Source organism: Protopterus annectens, chromosome 12.part0 (genome assembly GCF_019279795.1).
Source record: "Protopterus annectens isolate FY-2018-M chromosome 12.part0, PAN1.0, whole genome shotgun sequence".
In the NCBI taxonomy this organism is placed as follows: Eukaryota; Metazoa; Chordata; order Ceratodontiformes; family Protopteridae; genus Protopterus; species Protopterus annectens.
In genome coordinates, this window is record NC_056746.1 from 679210627 (window position 1) to 679231235 (window position 20609).

Consider the following 20609-nt stretch of genomic DNA (forward strand, 5'->3'; position numbering starts at 1 on the left):
AGCACCACCACCATGGATAGTAAAGATTAACATAATAGAGTCAAATAATTGTATTAATGAATTGTATGTTACGTACAAAAGTACTAATCTTATCTCTTTTTTTTCTCTCAACCCAACCCTTATCTTTTTTGTTGTTGTTGTTTTATTTTATTATGTGTTGTCAAAATGTGTCCATGTCATCCATGTGTACCACATCACAAATTGCTCCACAGAACAGCGGGGTAGGCCTACCCCACAGGATCCATCTCCCCTTCCTCCATCAGCCCTGACACCATTGCCAAGCATGTCTTGGAGCTGACCTGGCAGCACCACCTCTGCTGTCCTCCACTACCTGCCCCCGCAGGTAGTTCTGCTCCAGTAGATAGGCCAGTGGTTCCCTCTAGGAGCAGTGGCATGGGTGGTGAGTTTATCACCCATGCTGAACTGCCAGGGATGGTGCATAGGGTTGTGCCCCACACTGTTGGAGCATGCCTATGCTGGATGTAGGGGCTGGTCTCCCTCATTTACATAATATCAGTAGGAGGAGAAGAAGATGTCAAGTATTCCAGCTAGTGGTGGAGTAAGGTGACAGTGATGACAGACCTGTGGGTGAAGACTCAATTCTCACTGTCAACCAGCTTGATTTCTATAGGTCCTGGATGTCCCCACCCTCACCCCATGTATGGTGTACACTGATGTCTTGTGTCCATCACCATCCCTGTGTTTTGTCTTGTTTGTCTTGTCTGTCTGCAATTGCTTCCTCACCTACCCAACTTACCAGACCCAGACATACCTATGTCCTTTCCCAAACGCTCCTTTCTCACTCCAACAAAAAAAAAAAAATAACAAAATTGTCCCATACATAGCTCTCCATTTTGCACAAATGTCTTCTTGACACATTTGATTTGGTCCAATTAGCTATACAACATGATTGTGTTGTAGTCATCCCTATTTCTGGAGGTGACAGTCCAAATTCGGCTAATATTCTGCATATATTATCATTTTTTACTATTGAAGAAATGGATAGCTATGGTTCTTTCTTACCTCCCTCCTGCATCTTATCATATTGCTTTCCATTTGCTCTTCTCCTGATTGTGCCCATTTCACCACACTCTAACTTCCCATTTCTTTTCTTTAATGTGCACTATTGTGCAGCAATGTTAATATGAAAGTATTTACAAGTGTTTTTAATCGAACCCAGTACCATCTGGCCCCAAAAAGGAATGTATTACTGCATTAACTCATGCTATCGCACAGTCAGTTAAGTAGCAGGTGTATTCTGGAGACTCAATACAAACTGTCAGACTTTGGCATCCCCATTTCATCACTGCCCTGCCTTCCCCATTTCTTTTCTTTAATGCATTTATTGTGCATTGGCATGCATTTCTCAAAAATGTGCATCAATGATAAAGTAAAGATAGTTAAAAGTATTAGATACAGCTGTATTCCAACCCAGTACCATCTGGCCCCCAAAAGGAATATATCACTGCATTAACACTTGCTGACACAGTCCGTTAAGTAGCAGGTGTATTCCACAGACTAAGTACTAACTGTCAGACTTTAACAATGCAGCTTATGTTTGTACAGTGCTTAGCAATGCATAAACAGGTGCACCTTACATGTGCATGCACTTTGCTAACTGCTGCATAAACCCTCTGCTCCTCTCACTATGGAAATGTATATATTATGCTGAATTTCTGCTGTTTACTGTCCACTTCCTTTGTATGACCTGAAAGTACATGTAGAAACATTTCAAACCAAGGGCCCTATCTAAGTGAATGTCAAATATTTAAAATACATTCATATGTTGGCACCCCCAAGCACTATAACATTGGGTCCAGATATATATTAACCACACTACAAAATGTGATATCAAATGAGTGCTATGCAATGCACATCAATCTGGTAACATGCAGAACTAAAACTACTGGCCCATACACATAAAAAGACTTCTCTGCATGGCTACTGCAGGAATCAGCATGGACCATATACACAGTGACACAGGTGACCTTCAACACACTTGAACCTATCCATTTTGGGTTTGGCAAGGATAGAGCTTGCTTATTGACCTTTGTGGACATTTTGGATACTGACCCAAAGACTTGCATGAGAGATAACAGGACATACCGCATATGTTGAGTTAACTAAAACCATTGACACTGTCCCCCATTCATGTCTCATAGTGAAGATCTTCCAACTGGGAATTAGGCCATATAGTACTAGATGGAGAGCCAACTGACTCAACAACAGAACACACACTTTCAAAGTTGGGGAGTGCAGCTGTACCAACAGCCCACTCACCAGTGGATACCATAAGGAGCTGTGCTGGGCCCTCAACTATTTGGGAAATACTTCCCTGAAGCACAGACAACAGTAGATGGTTTGTGGTTTGCCAAGTTTGCAGAAGATTGTTAACTGGATACACTGATATAGTCCCCCAATGATGTTAACATATTACAGTAGGGGCTAACACAGACAGGTGATTGGAGAGAAACTCGTCGACTGAACTTTAAGCATACAATGACTCTCTGTCATCTTTGTCAATGAAGTACCCCTGTTAATTATGATATACATATATATAGAGCCCCGTAAGCTCAAACACAATGTTCTGAGACTTGGGAACACATGTTGATAGCAATCTACACTTTCATCACTATGTTTCCATAGTGGTGACACAGGCAATCTGCAGTGAGCACATCATACATATGGACACCACATCCAAGATCAGGGTAGTCATACCTCTGCTGTACCCACCCTTATCGCACCAATAATGGAGTACAATTCTCACATCTCTATGTACCTCACCAGACACATTAAGCAATTGCAGGGAACAAAGGGTTGTGCCTGGGAGACTCCCAGGCCTCCAAACATGACATACATGGAAAGACTGACATATCTGGCATTGTACTCGATATCATGCAGGCTGCTGAAAGGTGACCTATGGCTGCCCTGCAGAGCAGTCTGAGACCCTGGCCTTCTGTAAATGAGGGACATCTGCAATTCAAATGGGACAACTATAATTTCGGCCAGGGTTCTCAACCTAGCCTGTGACATAAACATAACATGCTGGGGAGACAAATATATCCCACAATAATTCACACCTTTGTAGCAGGCTCCCACTGCATGTGAAGCAGTGCTCCTCAATGACCTTGTTCAAGTGCAACCATGACTACTGGTTGGGTTATTGTAAAGTCACCTCTGGGATGACACCTATGTCCCTTATGGACATGGCCAGTTAGTGCTGCTCACAAACACACTGTGCTAAAAACTACAATCCAACTATGCTCAATAATGGTATCTGTGTTTTTAAACAGTTTAACTTATAAAGATCCTAGTGCTATTAGGCTAGTATGAAGCTATGTGCCTATGCAGGCCTCACAACCTGTTGTCAACCACATGATCTGGTGATGTCATCTACTATATGTTCACCTGCACTCTTGTGCTGTAGTGCTTGCATAATGTTCTGTGGTCTGTGTACTTAGATAGGTAAGGGTTCTGTTCTCACTGCAGTCTACTGAGTGTGTCAAGACAGTAGACCAGATATGTGTATTTATCTTATTTTTTTTTTTACATTTGTGTACCAGGATAGTCTGAGTGGGATAGAACCCTTTTTCAGCGGAGGCCCAGGAAGAAAGGCTCCATACATGGTAACATACCATAGTACACACATAAAAAGGCAACTTCTTTACACACTATTGAGTTATACAAACAAATAAGCATATTGAGGCAACATTCCATGGACTGCAATAAGCGTATATAATTAATAGGGTACTATCATAGGACAGGTTAAATAAGTAAAAAGCAAATATTTAGAGATGGGTGAAAAGAATAAATGCATTTGATCTATGTGAGAGGTAGATTTATTTATTTTATTTTGTTTTATTTTACATTTGTTTACCGAGAAAGTCCAACTGGACACAGGTCCTTTTTCAGCGTAGGCCCAGGGAGAAAAGCACCACAAAAAACAATACACAGTGAAAAAAGGTTCAGTACAGTTTTGTGTAACATACATGATTATCAACAGTAAGAGCTATAGCAATGTTTCAGTAACAAACATAGTTAAGAAATATTAGATAACCTTTTGTATCTAACATGAAGGCTTACAGAAAGTAGCCATGAGTAGAAATATTCAGTTATGTAAGAATCTGTCAAACAGTATGTTACTCTACATTTGATTTTCTTAGTCAACAGTGATAGAAGACCTTAGCTAGAAGATGTAGAGTTATTGCAGTTAAGCCAGCATATAGTCAATGGAAATGGCAGTTTAATCAGGAGCAGTACATGGCCATAGTCATTTTTTGAACAGGTGAGTTTTTAGCATTGATTTGAACTGAGCTGAGGTGGTTGTGGCAGTTATATTGGGAGGTAGAGCATTTCAGATTTTAGCTGTATAGTTGGAGTAGAGGGACTCAACAGCCTGCTTGTTGGCATTGCTAATTTTTATCAGGGTTTTGTTACTAAATCACACATTTCTAGTACTAGAGTATGGTTGTAGTAGATTTTGCAGGGCAGGTGTTTTCTATTTATGAAAGAAATATTTTGTGGGCCATGGTTAGTCGGTTATATAGCAGGAGCTGTGGAAGCTCTAACCAGCTGAGTTGCTTGAGTGCTGTACAGTGATGTGTACTAAAGGTTCAGTTTGAGGCAAATTTTGCAATCTTGTTATAGCACGAGTCTAGTTTTGTTAGGTCAGATTTTCTTAGCTTGGTGAATATTGGTGATGCATAGAGTCGAGATCAAATAGGTTAGATCTATAGTGGCTTTTGTGTTTTTTTGTGAAGTAAAGTTTGTTTCTATATAGTGTACTTAGTTTTTTGTGTACTTTTTTAATGTTTGAGATATGTGGGTGCCGAATCTCATTCTATTATCTGTTTCAACCCCCAGAAGTTTGGTGTGAAGTGTGGGTTTGATGATAGTGTTTGTTGATATAATATTAAAAGAGGGGATGGGTGTAGTAGTGTTAGTCGGGTAGAATAGCATGAGATTGTATTTATTGGGGTTCAGGATAAGGTGACAGTTTGTTAGCCATGTTTCAGCTTCTAGAAAGGACTATTGGTAAGTCACTGTAGTTTTTGTATGGTTGGAGCTGCACATATTACTGTGAAATCGTCTGCATACTGAGTAATAGAGGCATGTGGGACTGAGGTATGGAGGTTGTTTGTGAATAATGAGAAAAGGAGGGTGCCTAGTATGGAGCCTTGGGGGACACCTAGAGTCATGGGAAGAAGGGGTGATAGGTTTCTTTGCCATCGTACTGCTTTCTGGCATCCAATCAGGTAGTCCTGGAACCAGGCAAGAGTAGAATGACAGAATTTTAGCTCTGAAAGGGTGTTTAGGAGTTTGTTGTGTGAGACCATATTGAATGCTTTAGAGAGGTCTGAGAAGATAGAGGATATATATTTGTGATAGTTTCTGTGACGGTTTATTGTATTAGTGGATGAAAATAAAGCAGAAGTAGTGCTGTGATGTGGGCAAAAGCCATGCTGTGTACTGGATAGAAGTTTGTTTGCACTTATTCCATGATTTGTGGGTCTACAATTCTCTCTAGTATCTTAAACAGAGGGGTAAGATGGCAATTGGATGGTAGTTAGCGAGCTCTGTAGAGCTGCCTCCTTTGCAAAGTTTGGGCCTTGGTGTTCTACTATGGATCTGTTTATAAGTACTGAAACTGGATATGTTATTGCTTTGGCGCTAGTTTTAGAAATCCTGCTTGTAGGTTGTCTACAGCTGCAGTAGTTGGCTTTAGTTTCTTAACTTATTCACTCCAATGGAGCTCAGGAAGTTTGCACTGTAACTTCCAATGGGTGGAGCCTAAGCATTTTGACAGAATCAAATTACGTCCTCACTTTTCAAACAGATATTCATATCTCTGGAACCATAAGGGTTATGAAAGATGTGTAAATGGCAAACCCTTCAGCACAAACTCTTTTATAATGATGGTATTCTTTAGGTTCTAGATCTTAAACCGAATTTTAAAAGTCACAGTAAACACAGTAACTATTACATTTATAATATTTTGTAAACAATTTACAATATCTAGGCAACCACTCAAGTTATACACATCATGTCAGCAGCATTTTATTCATCTAGCTGAGAACTTTCATATGGGGCTAAGGAGTTCTGTCTATGTTACTTGGCTGTTGAGATATTTAGAAAAATGTGAAAATTATATCTATATAAATTAATATCATAAAAATAACAGTTAATATCTATTTAGCTTCCATAGACAGAGGCCAAATATTAATGCAGTTCAGTTTGCCATTACATAAGCTTTAAGATGAAATCTTTTAAAACCAGCCCTGGGATTCATGAAGCTTGCGCCAGGCGCAGGTGTAGCGTAGGTGGTATAATGCCAAATATGGCCGTCGAGCGATTCAGGTACGATCCAATTCCACGTGCACTACTGGCGTACGCCAGAACTGCGCAGCCCTCGGCTTAGGTATGCTAATCACCCCATGTGCAGTGCCGCACCATGCAAATGAAGGCATATAGCGATTTATGAAGTGGTGCAGGCATAGCGTAAGCCCACGGAAATGTAAGCCAAAAAACACAGTTTACATTTTCCCAAACAGAACATTGGAGCTATGTAAGTGGCCCAGACTCATGTATTACAAAGTTAACATATGACAATGGCCAAATACACAGCCAATGGCATAAGAAAAGATGCACAACACCTAAAAAACAACATTTAATGTCATGTCCACAGTAACGCAAAGTACAACCACAGGGCATGTGTGCACAAACTGTAGCACAAAGAAAATATATACAAATGTCATAAAATCGCAATGTAATAAAAATCAGGATTTCACCATAATACGCAATGGTATGCATGGTACACCACAACCAAGCTGCAGGGGTTGCTAAGGGTCTGTGACAGTGTTCGGCGTGGTAACTATGAATTAGTAGTCAAAGCCATGCAAATGAGGCAGGCAATACTGAATCGCAAACGTCCCGCCAGATTAAGGATGTACCATACGGCGCAGCACTATAACACCGAGGAGTGGCTCAGAGATATACATGACATCAGCAGTGGGGTGTGCCACCGTAGCTGTAAACACGTTGGAACAATGCAAATCTGGGCTGACCATTGCTAGGCAAAGCTGCAGGACAGGTGTGGGAAGGTAGGTATAGAATTGTTTAGCTGAGAGCACACATGGTGCCCAAAAGCGCATGTGTATGGGGATGAAAATGTGCCCGAAACCCGGTAAGCGGATGCACGCGCCGCATACCATAGCACAAACAGGAAGGTCAGGGGAAGAAAAGAAGGAAATGCTGCAGTAGGGTAATTGGAGTACAACTGAGCAATTAACACCTATTAACTCACAGTGGGCAATAGACGGCAGCTGACAAGTCTGCTCACAGAAACCTGCAAAACAGGATAGGGGAGGCACTGGATTGCAAAGAAAGGAGATTTGTCATAGCAGAGCAAAGCAAACCTGCAGTAGACAGGCAATAGAACACATTACGCAAGATAAGCCAGGTCTAGGAAAGTACAAATGAAAGCAGGCTGCTGGATGCATGCCAGAAAATGGTAGGTGAAACATGAAGAAATGTAAAGGGAAGGGCAAGAGGTAATCCATGGCAGCCAAATGTAAATCAACACCAAAGGCACCACAATAGTAGTTCCTGTAGTAAAATACATAAGATTCCCTGTAGCTACGATCATACATACACACCCTATGACATCATCGGTGTTCACAGCACAATAGTATAAAGTGTGAAAGCACCCTACACACACCTGTGAATTCCCAAACACTGCACCATAGGTGTAAACACACAGGGAACTTTTAAAATGTACATGTTGGGAGTTGCCATAGCTGTGATTCATCACCATGTGTTAGAGACTGACGGTGTTGTGGAGGATGATGCTGACAACCACCGCAGGCCCCGGAGGAGGAGAAGAGTGTTCAGACCAAGAGTAACCTACCAGGGGCTACATGATCTGGAGATAATAGAGCATTACAGGGTGGACAGGGACATCTTACAGCAAATAGTTGAGCTGTGCCGGCCACGCCTGAGAACCGGAAACAACAGAGGGGAACCCATCCCAGTGTACATGAAGGTATGTGTAAGCTTGCGAATACTAGCCATAGGTAACTTTCAAAGGCCAACTGGAGATATAATGGGGATCTCACAGGCATCAGCATCCGGGGTACTACACCAGTTCCTGGATGCCATGTTACCACATGCCAATGAGCATATATACTTCCCCCGAACTCAGGAGGAGTTGGCCAGCAATATGCGTCACTTCCACCATGTGGCACACTACCCGGAGGTACTGGGTGCGATAGACTGCATTCACATATATATCAAGTCAGCACCCGGTGAGCATGGTAGATGCTACATAAACCGCAAGGTATTCCACTCCATCAACTGTCAGGTCGTGTGCAATGCCCAGGGCATTATCATGGATGTGTGTGCTGGCAGCCCTGGAAGCTGCCATGACTCCCATATCTGGCAAGCCTCACAGCTGTATCAGGTATTTGTCAGGGGGGACATCCCACATGGCCACCTTGTGGGGGATGCTGGCTATGCACTGGAGCCGTGAATGATGACTCCCATCAGAAATGCACACGCACCCATGCAAGAATGCCATAATGAGGCACACGCACAAACCAAAATCATCATAGAGCGTGTGTTCGGGATGCTGAAATCACGGTTCCATTGCTTTGACACATCTGGTGGAGCCTTGCAGTACTCTCCAGGCACGTGTGCCCACATATTCATAGTATGTGCCATGCTACATAATATGATCCTGTGGAAACAGCTGCAGCAGGGACAAAATGGTGAAGGCCCTCATAGCCCACTGCAATTGCCAAGGCCATCACAGGCACAGAGGGATTCAGACCATGAACACCCTGTGCCAGCCCCAGTAAGCAGACGGAAGCGTGCTCAATATGCCTACACCTTGGCAAAGAGGGAACGTATAGCACATACTCTGACAGTGTAGACCCCTATGGACTGACACACCTCTCCACCTGCACACACAGTAAAATGGATGCCACACACACATGACCACCTGTAAATTGTAATGTATAGGTGGCCTACTGTGTGAATCCTACATAGGCAGCCCTCAAACATTGTACACACAACAGCTATTGGAACAAGGAATGTCAACACCTGAACAGTGCATGCGCCTATCAGCATATGTTGGTGCTGTATGTATAGGTTCCTAGGTACATCGGTAGGTACATGCCCGATTGTCAGAGGCCATACACCAAATGAGGCAAACAGTGTCTGCTGTCGCAACAACATCGAGTAACCAACTGTTGCTCAGTGGAACAGAGGCAATCGTGGGATCACATGTGTGTAAGCACTGTTCTGCACACACTCTGCATGGATTCCTTGCTGCGTTAATGAGGGGCTCCACATAATGTAATCATGGATGTTGTGTCAAGGCATGGGGTGTACCCATGACAGGTATTCGTCACCCCAGCATGCTCCACCTATGGTTGTTTGAAGGTGTAGCACATTATTGTGTGTGGCTCACTGTGATATACATACCCAGTGCTGGAGCACATCCAGTAAACATCACATGGACATACCAGTAATTGGACTCATCCATATGTAAACTAACTAAGTTACCCATGTGAGTGCAGTATGGAGTAACAGCCGTAGTATACTCCACATACAAAATGCCATAACATGTGTACAAATCCCAGATGGCCAAGTGGTAAATGCAGTGACCGTCGTGCATGTTCCCGGTCCCATGTCCTGCAAGGGATGTAACGTAATCCCGAAGGCACGAATAATGCATGTCGGATGCAGGTCATCAGATCATGTTTAGCACACGTTAGCGGGAATATGCATTGCCCAGTGCTGGTAAGCATTGTTTAAATATGAGTATACGGATATGCGCGAAACAGGGCTAAGTTTCTCTGAATATCACGCAGATCACGGTCAATGATGTCCAGAACAGGTGAAACCAGCATTATTCACCCCTGTAGTAATAGCGCCTGCTCTGAAGGGTAAAACAACCACTGCCAGGAGTAGAACACGCAATCATGTATACAATCGCCTAACACTATGGTAGCCAAGATATACCTACGGCAGGTGTGTAATGTGATAGGTTCAGGCACAAACGTGCGGAATCCAGGAAACAGTATACACCAAGTACACAATGAAAGGTGTAGTTTGCCTGTCACTTTCCCTGTCAGATATATATATTTGTAGATATATATATATATATATATATATATATATATATATATATATATATATATATACATACATAGATATAATACAGATAGAAAGGGTGACAGAGAGATATATGTTGATATATACGGATTCACTGATATCTGCAAATATATAGATAGGTCAACGACATTCATAAAACCTTGGAGGTACAAATAAATAGGACACCGCCAACTATGGAATGTGTCATTTACCGACACGCGTAGCCACGAGGCTGAAAGACCAAAAGAACACAGTACCGGAACACTAGAACCGCGAGTAATATTATCATGATATGAAGGGACATTTAGTTACCGCTGCTGGTGTTGCGGTCCACATAGGTACTGTGTTCAACTGTGTTTGTGATTGCCGTAGTCTGTGTATGTGTGTGTTGAGGGTGTCGTGTGCATTTCCGTGTGACTGTAATGTGTATGTGTGTGTCTGCATCATGTGTCTGTTAGTGCCAACTCGGAGGTAGATCATTACGGTAGGTGTGGTTATAGCTAGCCGTAGGCATATGGTTGCCACCTGTCCCACATTAGGAGGGACAGCCCCTCCCTGGGCAGTTGTGTCCTGACATAAAACATTACAAAGGGCAACTGTCCGAGATTGTAGGACATTATTATGTCCCATATATTATGTAATAGTTGCATTAAATAGTTATGCCTGTATGTAAGAAATGTAAATGTTACATTCAATATGATAAGTAGCCAAAGTCCTACAACAATAAGTATGTATTGAGGATAAATGTATGTGCTATCCTGTGTACTGACCATGGGTATGTGTCGGCCTGTAAGCACCGATGTGTGTCCCGCAAGTGTCCCACAATGGCCATTTGAAAAGGTGGCAACCCATGCCAAAGAGGTTCAGTTACCAACACAACTGCAATGACTGCAAATATCTGGGACAGAAATACACGGGACAGCTGTCAGTTAGTAACATCCCTTTACATATCGCTGTAATTCCATAGGTATGGAAGTATCAACCTCACCTGCATACTATATAGAAACCAATTAACAATGGCCCAATGTATAATCCCATAACAAAAGTCTACTAACTGATAGCTCTTTAATTAGGGAAGGAGCCCACACACATATATGGAATATGTAGAAATGCAAGCCCCACAAACCTGTATATGCTACGTACACCCACCTACATCCCACACACACAAAACTATAGCAATGCAGACTGTAATTACAGCACAAACATCCAGTCAGTCAATTACATCTGCAGAAGCGTTAACATACCTTGTGAGAGACACATTTAAAGGCGCCATGTGAAATCGTAGCCATTGTATAATGGAACAAACGGTGATGTTACAGGTTTTGTTTGCAATAGTCCCTTATCAGATGGTTGGGATGACAGGTACACTCACATGTAGAACCACATACTCTAGCCATCACACACAATCCACGGGGGACATGAATCCAAACTATACATGTCTCTACACATAGCAGTTGCAATTACACACAACAAAACACAATACAGGCCATCTCCCCAAAGGTAGGGTAAATGGGCAACGCCCAAGTGGAGAATTCAATTATACCCCACTGTTGCCGCGTAATTGGAGAATGGAGTAGCTGCACAGCTGATGTGCAAGTAATAAGTCAGTCAGGAACACCAATTGGCGGCAGGAAACCACATGTTACGGGTATCGACGTATATAAGGATGACATTCAAACCGTATGGTCATACCATAGAACTGTTTAAACAGTGTAAGAGAGATAGTTACAAAAGTCCGGAACAATAACAAGGTATGTAGAACACTCGGTATGTAAGCGTATGTATAGCCTATTTTGTATTAATTATGTTAGTGTATGTATAGCCTGTTTTGTATTAATTAAAAGTGTCCGCAATGCATAAAGTGGGAAAAGGTATTATGTAGTGATGTCTTGCTGAGCATAGTAACGCTTGTAGAAATTGTATGTCCTGCAGTGGGCCACAAGGTAAACATCACAGACACCACAAGGGATGCTACATGAGGGCTTTAAACAGAACAATTCCATACCACCCGCTGTCAGTGGTAGGGTATGTCCAACAAGTATGCGCCATAGCAGGGGATAGTATATGTTGATATACCGTCACAGTAGGCATGTGTATGGGCATATAACGACAATGACATGTCGAAGGTGGTCCCGCTGTGCAAGTATGCTTTGCATTTTGGGATACTATGTAAAATATGTGTAATGTACAGTATTGTAGGTAGATATGTCAGATATTCTACACAGTATAACAGGCATATCATGCATACCAAAGGTATCATCTATTGGCATGTACAATATACAATAACAGGATACATATGGCTTGTAGTCACGGGACACTGTAATAGCATGATAGCTAATCTAAATGGAAGGGCTACTCAATTAACCATGCACAAAGGACATGTAATAGCTTCACAGGTTCATAGTGGGGTACTATGCAGTCTGGCAAGTCTATGTGTAAGCACAACTACAGTGTTCACACCAGCGGCACCACTCTAGGGTAGTGTTCTGTCTGTGAACAGCAGAGCCATGTGTTACCTGCACCTCTGCACAGTACAGCCACTGCAGTGATCCCTGGTGTACATGTGTCTCCCATCCACCAAGTGAGGTATCACATGAACAGTGCTACTGAGTGTCCCTGCGTAATGTACATAGGAATCATGTTCCAAAGCATGGTGAGTGTCTGGTTTGGGAATGTAACCCTCAAGCACATCCCACTCATCGTTGCGTGTGTGCACATATCCATGAGCATGTTGCTGACAGTGGCCTTTGCTTATGTCGCTTATGTGGAGTATATCCATGAATATTGTTGTGGACATGGGCCCTGTCTATTCAGCAGAGGTCACCCCTGAGTATGTAGTATGCAAATGTGTACAGACGTGGTGTCCATAGTTCTGCCGCATCCTTCAACCGTCAGAGCTCAATAAATGTCATGGCATGTTAATGTTGTGGTATGTAAAGCCGTAGCTGTTGTGTAACGTACACCCTAAATGGGGCGTTGTACCCTTGAATGTGTGTATACGTCTGGAATTCAGATGGGTGCCTATGTTCTAGCTACAAACCCAGTACAGATAAGTGTGGCCACATAGAAGGATATCCACGCTACAGTGGCAATATTGTTATCAAAGGAGTGGGTGCGACATATGTGTGTACTACGAGCACGTACAATATGACATGTATGTAGGGGACTACCACCTATGTGATAGTCAGAGGGTGAATGGTGTAATGCAAAGGGGATGTTCATGCACCTTGTGTCATGCAGCTTGAGGCCATGATATTGGTATCAGGTATCCGTCACAGTGACACCCTTATGGAGGGGATCAGTATCAGCTGGTGGATCAATCATGGTGCTTTGCATGCAGTTGTCTGTAAAGCTAGGCAGGGAAAGTCCCTCTGTGTTAGCCTGTACCTCAGGGAAGCATATACCGAACATGAGGGGCCCTATGACTGAGGACTGTGGTACGCCAAGTGTAACTGAAATACAGTAGGTACTATGGTATGCTACCCTCATTGTGTGTGTCATGTCCATGAGCCACTTTGCATAACATCCTGAGACATAGGGGTCGATGTGCAGGTGGATGTGTATGTTGTCAATACCAGAATGGAGAACGGTGCTGCAAGGTAATGAGAGGACAATGTAGGCTGTGTGGACCCCTTACCATCATCAACTACCCTGGTAACTGTATGAAAGGAGTCCACCAGGTGTAGGAGCCATGCTCTGGCCCTAACAAGTCCAACCTGGGTGGCATCAAAGGACTGGAGCCCACCAATGTCTCTGTGAATAACTTCCATGATGATTTGCCCCATAGCCTTGCAGAACAGTCCAGTCAGGTGTGTAGGGCAATAGTCCCCCTCGTGCATTGTGGCACCACCTGTGTGGAGTGTGATAACTGTTGCTGTGTGCCATTCAGGGGCCACAATGTCTGATACAAGGCTATTACTGAATATGCTGGCCAAGTGGGGAGACATGTCGTTCAGAGGTTTGTGTAAATCACAGCCTGGGATGTTGGACGGTCACATGGGGCCAGTGTTCCCGGCCATATAGAGTGCAGGTTAGTACTGTGTAGGTGTGACCGCAGGGACACCGCAATGTTCCTGCATGGATTGTGGCCCTGTAGGGAGTGAGAGGGTGCAATGTTAGCATTGAACCCATCCGCCAGCATGTTGCCAATATCACCTGGTTCTGTAATGTTCCTGAGTAACTGTTGTATGTCAGAGCAGATGTGGGTATTGCCATTGACTACTGACATACCTCCATAATGCCTTGTGGTACACCCTGGAATGTGTCGCAGTAATGTTTACATATCTAGATTCGGAGTATGTGATGAGGGATCCTGTAGCCCTACTGAAGCTGACCAGTGAGCTACCCCACCCATGGGATTGTACTCCACTTTGCAACAGCCTCCACCTGTTGTTGTAAATTATGTCCATGGAACTGGACCTCCAGAGTGGCGACTGTTATCTGGTGGGTACCATCATGGCTCTGTGTGGAATAGCATGATCCATGCAGTCGTGTAAGTGCTAATGAAGTGCATTGGGGTATGTTTCAGCATTTGTATGTGCATTGTCCATCTGCACGGGTGTCATGACGTTAACTACTGCTGTCATAAGATGTCTGTAGTAGGCGTTGTGGTACTCTTGTACTGTGTATGCCGTGAAGGGTGTGGTGCAGGGATGTGGATAACAAGGGTGATTAGCATATGTTCAGAATCCACCAATGAGGGGATAACCCCAGGTGTGGAACACCAGTCACATGTTGGTAGTGTCCATGTCAAGGATATTGTTGTTCTTGGAGGTGGTATGTATGGGTTGATACAGCCGAGTGGAGGTTATAAATCCCGGACAGCATTGGCCTAATGTGTCAGTACATAAGTGGCTATCCCAGTTAAGTGTGGGGTAGTGTCAGTCTCACATCAGTAGTACCTGTCTGAGCCATACTGTCCAGTACACCAAGAAATGAGGTCTGGTAACCGTGGGGTATGTTGTTGAATCCGTAGCTTGTTACAATGTGTATAGCAGTTCTGGCCACAGTTAGTTGCACGTGGAGCACTTCTGATGCATTGTGTTAAGTAACTAGCCAGGATGTGTGTACAACATAGTGGAATATGGGAACACCTCAGCCGTGGGAGTGCCGGTCCAGGTTACATGACTGAAAGGTATGGTCTGTGTATAACCTGTCATTGCAGGTGTGCTCTGCAGAGCCTAGGGACAGATCCCAGTCACTGCAGAGATATTGAGGTGGTCCATTATAAGGAGTGCCTTGCTTGCGTGCGTCAGAGATGAAGATGTCAAGCATCGTGTCACATGACCCCATGTTTTGCTTGCCTGCTCCCGTTCTGGTGGTGAATGTTATTGGAAACTGTGCAAGACAGGCAGTATAGAAGCAGCAAGAGCCTTACATGTTATCTGTACTCCCAGGGCTGACAGGTGCAGGTCATTTGTGCCAAAGCATCGTGTTTTGTTGACCATGTCAGTCAAAGCAGACAGATACCAGATACCTGTGGAATGACAGCAGAAGCATAGGCAACTGTTGAAGTGACACAGTCAGTCATTGTACAGTGGTATCAGGTCCGGATGAATGCATAATGCTCCCCAAGGCTTGGCTCATACCTTCAGGGCTACAAGACCTGAGCTATTGCATGTCCCTGCACACGTAGTCTGTGAAGATGCATCTCAGGGCAGTCACACTAACATGGAGAATGACAGTCAAATTGTACCTGGTGAGGTGCGGCATGGGTGCATAGGATATGTTGCAGAACCAGTTACCCGACAGCAAGATGTAAGCGACTATCGCCTTGTGTAGCCTGCTGAGTGGAACATCAGTGTGACCGCCTACAGAGTCACCTATGACAGGTGTGTTGTGTATGTTATAACACCCTATTGGCTGTATGTGATGGGCACATATGAGTCTGTGGGCTATAAGTTATTATTGTTGTGTTTGGTGATGGGGGCTGCCTTTGGTGCCTACACAGAGTATGGAGAGGTACTGCTCAAGTTGTACTCATATGTGTGGCCTGTGGTGGTGGAGATCTTGTGAGACTATGTGATGAGTGGGGTGTGTTGTGAATGTTACACATCCCCACATGATTGTCAGGTGCAGTCAGGGTTGGTGACAGCATTACCCCCAGCAGGGCTGCATATGTGCATCTCCCACAGGCTGTAGTGTCGTATGTTGGGAGGTGAGCATTGACTGTGTACATGAGACAATTGCTCTATTGCCACATGTACGACATATTCATCATATAGACAGGCAATAGCACTGGTACGTGACAGTTGGACATGCCTGTATATACAACCATGTCTCACAAGATATGTGAGTTATGTGTGTACAACAGCTGTTGTACTGTAAGCAAGCTGGAAATGTAAGGACAGACAGTGTACTTGTGAGAAATGGTGTGGAATGGGTGCTATATTAATCAGTAGCTCATGAAGTGCTCACAAGTTCTGAACAAGTTCTGGGCATGGAAATACAATACAGATAGGGTGTTGGATAATATCAACCCACAAGTGGTGACAACAGTCATAATTGGAGGCACCACACTATAACCCTGTTGAGTATGGTCTGCAAGTCCATGAACTATTATCAATGTAGATGTTAGCAGTACAGATGTACATGACAGTATGGATGTTTGACTACATATACCTTCGTATGTCACAGGAGTGTTCTACCAGTGGCCTGTTGACAGAATCAACACTACAAAAGGATTCCAGAGTGACATGTGCATATCACACCATTGCCAGCTACAGTAAAACAGGGTTAATGTGTTGTACTCCACCCTCATTGTAGCCCATTCCATACAGACAAATGTAAGGCATCTGTGTATGTAAGGATGTGAATGGCCATGACCTATGAGCAATAGCTGTCTCAGTGTTGTGAACAACATACAGAATGGGCTTTGTGGGTGAGATGTGTGACATATATGCACATTCTGATGGATGATATCAGCATTGTCACTGCTAGGTGAATATCCATGTACCCATTAACTACCACCTAGGCTGCGGTCAACATTATGGACACTGTGTAAGGGATGGTGCTGTGCAGTTCACCTCCCTGAGTTGGTGACATCTCCAGGCCCCTTAGGTAGTCATACGAGGTACCCATGTCATGACAGGGTGCCGTCCATGAGCATGGAGATCATTGGACAGGCATACACAGCACTCGGGTGACCAATATTGGATCACATATCACCTTTAAGGGGTATTGGCCATGAGTGGATGGGCGATACCAGCCTTCACAATCCTCACCTCCACTATGCAGCATGCTGTCTACCTTGCATAAAGACATGTGCTACACTATGATGTTGGACATGCTACATGTCCATATCCTGATCTGAAAGACATACGTCATGGACAGCCACTGTCCTACTACTAGGATCGCCACATGCTGGACAGATCCCTGTGCCATACAAGTGACATACTCCCGCCATACCATGCAACCCTGTCCATCAAAGCTGCACATGTCATCTCTGTCATATATGGTGTGATGGCCGCATGGTAGATGTAGTATCAACTGTCTGCATCAGTAATTGGGCACTGATGCACCTCGCGGTGGCAAAATGGCTGTCGGATACAGCTAGGAAACTTGCCCATACATGCTATAGTTGATAACCATCCCTGCGAATGACGTCCGACTAGTCATTGTCCCATGTCTATCACATGTGCAACACAGGTGATCCATGGCAGGATGTTGAACAGCTGTACAGTGCCTTGTAGATGTATATGGCAAAACACATGCATGTAAACATTTCCATGCGTATGTGTGCATTGTCACTGCTCAAGTCCATTAAGGCAGTGTATGTGTTGATATGTGACATATACACAGCATCAAGGTCAACAGCATTACCGTGGACACATCCAGGCATGTGCTGATAGGTAAGAACACCAGTGCAGGCAAACAGACATGCCCACATCAAGACAGCATTCACATGGAGTAAGAACAATGTAATGAGGTGACACACATATATGGTGATGATATCCAATGCATAACGGGTGTTACATGTGTGTGACACAAACATGTCAGTCGTGTCAGTGTCATGATGATTTGCAAAAATAACTGTGCAGATGTACTAGATTTACTAGAAATGTATGTGCAGCAGTATCTCTGTACATCTCTGATACTGTGACCTGTCACCATCATTATGTCTTACAGATAATGCCTCGTACATGCCTGCCAGTGTACAGCCACCGGGAGGATGATGTCCTCATCCCGTACCTCCATGAGAACTACAAGGTGTTGTTCAGCCATGTGCCACAGCATGCCCAGCAGCGTGATGACCTGTGGCAGGATCTTTGCAGGAGGGTGAATGATGTGGGTGGCCATAACCACACCTACCAGCAGGTGCGCAGACACTGCACGGACTTGATACAACATGCAAAACAGCATGCCACTGCAATCGCCAGGGAACAAGGTGGAACGGGTGGTGGGCCACCAACCCAGGCCCCACTCACACACACCAAGGAGCTACTGGCCAGTCTGGGGACACCCTCAGAACAGCATCCACAAACACAGACTGCCATCGTGGAGGTGGGTGTCTCACAACCAATGAGCCTGGAGTTGCCTGGTAAGTCACTACTGCACATATGGCTATTATATCCCATTTAGTTGCATGTGTCACTGTACATTATGTAATGTAACATCATATGCAAGGTATGTTTACACACATGCTGCATACTACAGTATGCTACCCTGTGTATGCACACATGTGCATACTATATGCTATTGTACAGCTGAATGTGTTAACATGCACAGTGCACCCTGTGGCTGTCATACAGTCATGGATAATGTTCAAACTGCTGTGTCACCCCTATACAGGTACCTCTGGCATGCCGCACAGACATCAGTCCATTGCAGGTGAGACTGTCATCAGTATCAGGCATGTTAAAGCATAGATCTATTTGCCATGTGGCCAGTTAACACATGTACACTTGATGTTCGGTCCAGTCACGATAAACAGGTCACATCACCCATCATTCACACTGGCCACCCATCTGCAATATATACAAACGAAATGATACACCGACATGAAACCACAGTATTTGTCATTGCTACGTGTGTAGACAGCTGTGCATACAACGGTGGAGGTGTTCTACAATGTAGGCGTATGCACTATACATTGGAACAACACGTGTGGTACGCAAACAGTACCACACAGTGAGCTGTGATATGGGCAGCCCACAGGACTCACCATTGTGTTATATGCCCCTGCAATGGGTGCACACATTGTGATGTGCCATCTGACATGTCCCAGACACACTGTAGTGTTCTGGCTGCAATATTGTCACACTATCCCATAACCCATACCCCACATACCAAACATACAACCCATTGTCTGCATAGCCCTGTGGATGGTGACATATCTGACATCTATGGGTGTATGTCATATGGGACAACACAGACATATGAGATTGATGGCCATCACACACATTTGGCCAACACATGTGCACACATGGCCATGGGGGATGGCCTGAGACACATAGCCACACAGTAGACGTGATGTGCATACATCCTGTTGCACATTGTCCACACATGGTCCAATTATAGCCTTAGTTGACTGATTATACAGTTGCTGTGGTACACTGGACATCCTAAAAGCCTGTGCACAGCTATTGGAGGTGTCACTGAAGTCTACCATATAAGATGTGTTGAACATTACGACTGTGTCATAGCATGACAGTAGTCACCTCTACAGCTTCCACAGATATTGACACCACATCAGGCCACAGATACAGTACCTTTCCCTTGCTGCTGTAGGACATCACCGTTAGCTGTGCACCTCGTGTATGTGGGACATGGTGAATTGACAAGTCTGCTATGTGTGGTCATGGTTGCCAGGCAGCTAAGACTCTGTAGTAGTTGTGCAGGGTGTCATCTGTAGGTCCTCCAGTGACCTGTCACATGACACAGCATGGTTTGGTGTGTATACACCTCAGCATCATGGGTCAAAATCCACAGTTATGTCATGGGTATGCATGCAGTTATGGCTCTGCACTGTATAGCAATATAGATGCCTCATGATGCCATGCAATGGCACAGTGTATGTACTTCACACTGTATAGCAATGTAGATGGCTCACACTACCCTTCCATGCTCATGCACATTTGCTAAACATGCATTCTATCTGTAGGGCATACAGACAACACCGCAATGTGATGCCCATTATGATGCTGTACATGTGTCAGGACACCATTGTGTCAGACATGTATGCATGTTAATGCACACGTCAGCAGATTACATGTCAAGGTCACATCAGCCATGTGTACTGTTATCCTGTTCTGGTCCACATGGTGTATCACGGGTATGCATGCATACTACCATGATTGTGTGAACTGCATGGCTACTGATATGACACCTGCTTGCTGTAGTGTGCACCCCAGGGAGGTATGCTAACTAACACTATTAATGTCTGAGCTGCATGCCGTCTGCTGTATCACAGGCATGCTGCATGCCGTCTGTTAAATCACATGCATGGTGTGTCT